This window comes from Echinops telfairi, unplaced genomic scaffold (genome assembly GCF_000313985.2).
Source record: "Echinops telfairi isolate 266 unplaced genomic scaffold, ASM31398v2 ScPeMD7_7457;HRSCAF=8495, whole genome shotgun sequence".
Classification (NCBI taxonomy): domain Eukaryota; kingdom Metazoa; phylum Chordata; class Mammalia; order Afrosoricida; family Tenrecidae; genus Echinops; species Echinops telfairi.
In genome coordinates this window covers 3,790,224-3,795,457 of record NW_022111357.1, presented here as the reverse complement: position 1 = coordinate 3,795,457, position 5,234 = coordinate 3,790,224, and positions in this window count along the sequence as shown.

The following is a 5,234-nucleotide window of genomic DNA, read 5'->3' as shown; positions in this document are numbered from 1 at the left end:
TGATACCAAGGGCTCAAGTAGAAAGCAAATGTTTTGAGAATGATGAGGGCAATAAGTGTACAAATGTGCTTGACACAATGGCTGTATTATGGATTGTGATAAGAGTTGTATGAACCCCCAATAAAATGATTTAAAAAAACATTACACAAATAACAATGAGTACAAGGAAGAAGAAAATGTTCTAAAAAAAAAAAGGAAAGAAAATGCTCTAAGATTGATTATGGTAATGATTGTACAATTCTTCTTGATATGATTGAACTATTGAATTGCATGATATGTGGATGAAGTGCCAATAAAAATGTTAAAAGGAAAAAAAAAAAAAAGACCAGGCTCTACATCCTACTTTGGTGAGTAGATTTTATGTCTCCCTGAAATAAAGCTCTTTGCAGGGAACTGACTCCGCCAGAGGAATGCAGCCTTTGACTCCTGGTTGTTGTTTCTTAACTTTTCATTGTGACTGAAGTCAAGGTTTACAGAGTAGATCGTGAGTTTCACTTTCACCATTTATACACATTTTATGTCAGCTCATCCTCTTCAATCCCTTCAGTGTGCCATCCTTGCCCCACTTCCTGCAAGTGTTTCGCATTTCCGTTCCTACTTCTTTCCTTAATCCTCTGTCCTTGGGGAAATGCCGCCCTTCTGACCTTCAATGGTGGATTATTCTAATATGGAATGAGTTCTGTTCCAGGCCTGGAGGGTGACGTAAGCGTCATGGTCTTGGGGAAAGACTGGGATCTTAAAACCCAGGGAACAGCCCCCTAAGGTGGATCTCGTGGTGTCTCCCAGTTTGGAGGAGAGAAGCGTGAAGAAAATCAAAGACACATGGAATCAATTAGCCCAGTGGACTATAATGGACCACACACACACCAGTTTCCACCACCCTGAGACCAGAAGAACTCGATGGTGGCCGGCTACCATGACCAACCCTTCCAAAAGGGAGCATAGCAGAATGTCCAGGATAGAATGGGAGTGGGAGAAGAATGTAGAACAAGACTCAAAATCCTAACAGAGACCAGGCTTCCTAGTAGGAGAGGGACCGGTGGGACCCTCAAGAGTCTTGAGTCAAGACTAGAGCCCACAGTCACCCTTGAGCTCTGGAAATTAGCTCACCTCCTCCGCTCAACTTTCAGCCAGACAATAGATAGGCCTATCAGAGGAACTATAACACCAAAGAGGGACACACACCATTCAATAATCAACCATTATTTACCCACAGTCAAAGTTGAAAAGGGTTACGAAAGAAAGAGGAAGCACCGCTGGTTGACTTTGAGTGACCTTTGGTTAGAGGCTCAGCAATGAACCAAAGCCGCCGTACTACTGAGGCCCTGCCCTTATCCAATACAGGACTAGGTTAGGAGTGCTCACTGCCCCTCTCTTACACACACAACTCTGAAACTAAGAATCAGGATACAATGAAAAGTATTTTTTCAATCCTCTATATGTTAATCTCAAAATTAAGATCTGGTTGCACAGTAAGAAACAAGTTCTTGGTTGTACATAAAATACAAGGTTACTGCCAAAAAAAAAAAAAAGGAGGAGGAGGAGGAGGAGGAATGGAAACAGGAAACACAGGGAGGAAGTGGGATAAGGCATGTGGCATTGTGAGAAATTCAGTCAATGAGATGAGACGTGTGTATGGATTGTCGAATGGAAAACTACTCTACTCTGTAATCCTTCACCCAATTCACAATACAAAGTTTTCTGAAAGACCAAGAGAGAATGAATGAACGATAACTGGCAGAGCCTTAGAAAGTATGAGTAACTCCAAAGAATCAGTAGGAAAGTTCACTTTTCCCTTTTTTGTTTTCTTCTCCAAAATTAGCTTTGCCCCACAGAAAAAGATTGAAGCCCCTTAGTTTCCTCCATAATGGTTTGTTTTAAAAGCTTGCAAACTTCCTTCATTTATTTATTTTATTTTGTTCTCATTGTTTTCAAACTTCCTTGGACAGCACATGGTTTCATGACTACACAAGCCTCTCTTATGTGTACGCATGTGCGACACTTCTTCATGTGACACCTGGTGCGGTGCAGTGGATTCCTCTTTATTTGTAGCCTTTCTGGTCTGCAGTTCTTCCATGATGATTTGCTAGGCCAAAATCTTGCAAAGGGATTGGACAGTTCACTGTGCCAGTAAGGTGCATTCAACTCTTGCAAGGTTTGGGTAGCTCACTATGCAAAGAAAATGACTGTGAGCTGCTGAGAGAATTGGCCCATTATTGGCCTTGATGGGAGGAGCAGACATATGGAAGGGCTACTCTCACAGAGGTTGAATGGGGTTTCCCTACCATCCATAAGATCTGGAGTGGAACATGCCTTTTGAACGAAGAGACCCTATGCTGGGAACCTCCTAAACCCAGGAGAGACACACTGAAGACGTAGCGAGGCAGAAGGAGGCAGCAGTGGATGAGTGAGCAGACGGCTGCAGTGGGTAGCAGCCCCTTGGGGTGATGGAGTTGAGTCCCTTCAGGCAGGAAGTTTGCTGGTAGAGTGAGGTACCTTTGGGCTGAGTCCATGGAGCTTGCCTAGTAGCAGAGGTAGGAGAAGACGCAATGTCTGCCTTGGAGCAAGGCCAAGAGAAAACTGAGAGCTGTCCTGGTTGGCGGTTGTCCTGATTGACAAATGCTATCCTGTTTGATGAGTTGTTTCTGTTATTTCCAAGTTGATCCTGATCCTGAATGATCACCTCTTACTTCCCTAATAAATAACATGATTGTGGAAAAAGAGAAAATTCATTTCAAAATGGGATTATAGCCACCCGTATATCCATTGCCATGGAGTTGATTCTGACTTACAGAGAACCTCTATAGGGTTTTCGAGGCTGTAAACTTTTAGGGAAGTGGAAGCTTCATCTTTCTCTCATGGAGACACTGGTGGGCTTGAACCGCCACCCCTGTAGTTAGCAATCTTACCAAATGCTTACTCAACAGTGCAACCAGGGCTCCTTAACTGCAAGTACAGGACTTTCTACTCCCATGAACAGTGACAGTCTCGGCAACTAACAGGGGCAGTTCTATCGTGTTCTCTGGGGACCTGTGAGTCGGTGTCATCTCAATGGCAGTGATTTTGGCTTTTTGGTTTGTGGGCGTAAGATTGCAAATAAGATGTACGAACCCCCAACCAAAGGATTGATCAATGTTGCTATCCCACTGGGTGGGAAAAGAAAGCCAAGCCCAGAGCTGAGAGGAAACCTCGCTGTCATCAAGAAAGAAGAGCCATGAGCAGAGCACATCCTTTGGACCCAGGGTTCAGGTGCTGACAATCTCCTAGAGGGAGAGCGACCGCACTGTGGGAGGTGAGAAGTGGTGGCGAGTGGGGCCGAGAACCAGGAGCAGCGGCAGAACCAGGAGACTGGCACAAGGTGGCCTGGTGGGCTTCCAGACCATGGAGAGAGGCCGTTACACGCCACATGATGGCCATGGAGTGGGAGCTCAGTTGGCAGAGTGGGTTCCTCTGGACACTTGTCCACAGAGCCAAAGAATTTCATAACACTGAACTGAGCAGGTCAGAGACCAGGCCATGGCTGGGGCTGAAGGTCAAGAGAAGAGGCCTGTCTCAGGGGCTCAAGAGGAGCTGAGAGAACTGTCCTGCACTGAAGAAAGGAGCCTCCCTCCCTCCACGCTTCCCACGGAGCCTCCTTCCCTCCACGCTTCCCATGGAGTCTCCCTCCCTCCACGCTTCCCACGGAGCCTACCTCCCTCCACGCTTCCTGTTCTTGATCTCACGTGGTAACCTGTTACTAAACCCCAGAATCGGGAGTGGCTGTGAGCTCTGTGTAGTCACTGCACGGAGTTAAAGAACCAGCAGAGAAGCAGGGTGCTGTGGGAGGGACAGCTGGTGTCAGAATTGGTTTTTAATTAAAAATAAAAATAAAAAGGTGGGGGAGAGGAAGTGTGTCTGACCTTGACTTCATAGGAACCGGTTTGGGATTTTGATTCATTCTCCAACGTGTGAAGCCAAATGAGAAGGCCCGATACCACATCACCATTTTGACAGAAGATCATGGACAGTAGGCCAAAATCTTTGTGGCCAATCTAAAGTCTGTCCCCCACACCCAACTGCAATGGAAGGAGAGATGGGATAAGGAGTGAGCTCGTTTGGAAGGGGGGACAGTGATGAGGTTCCTGGACCCTTCGCTGGGTCGAAAGGAAAGTGACATTAGGAGTGACCGGTAGTTGGTGAGAGGGTGGTGGTTCCGAGACTTCCTTGAAGTTGAAGAGTTTTTGCCACGGGAGAACTGAGCCGAGGGGCCTGTAGGCAAGGAGCTGGTGGCCGGAGAATGGGGTGGTCGAAGTCAGAGGTCCTAGAGGAGGGGATCTGGGTGATGGCGAGTTCTGTATGAGTGGGCAGCTGTGGCGTGATGAGGGAGGCCCGTGCTCTACACGACTGCTCCCCTTCTCAGTATCTTCTTCACATTGTGTTCTCAAAGATCTTCCTAACACAGAAGTCCTCGACTCTGAACCCTCCAATGATGTCACCTTACTCAGAGTGAACTCGGACAGCCCTCCCATGACCTGCATCCGCCCCAGCTCTCAGATCTCATCTCTTATGCCCCCCCACCCTCCCAGTTGTCTACTCCAGCTCAGCTGGCCTGCAGGGCTGGCTCTTTCCAGGTAGGAATGCTCTCTTCTCAGATAGCCTGTCTTCTACCTTCTCTATAATTTCTGCTCAAATTGCTACCTTGGGTTTTCCCTGCCTCTTTCTTTACACCTCTTATCCTTCTTTACAATCAAACATTTGGTGTATGTTTTTGTCTAAAGTGCTTATTGTCTCTCTCCCTCATAGTTCCATGAAACAAGGATTTTGTTTTACTCAATGGTGCAACCCAACACCTACAATGTACCAATGTACTTGGCCAACTGACTGGAAGAGATCCATATTTGTACCCATTCTACAGAAAGGTGACCCAACAGAATGCTCAAACAATAGAATGATATCATTGATGTACATACAAGTAAAATGTTGCTTAAGATCATTCAACGATGGTTGCAGCAGCACATCGCCAGTGAACTGCCAGAAGTTCAGGCCGGATTGAGAAGAGGGTGGAACAAGGGACATCATTGCTGATGTCAGATGGATCTTGGCTCAAAGCAGAGAATACCAGAAAGATGCTGACTTGTGTTTCATTGACTGTGCAAAGGCATTGGACTATATGGGCCATAATAAACTGTGGAAAGCCTTGAGAAGAATGGGAATTCTGGAACACTTCATTGTGCTCATGTGGAACTTGTCTATAG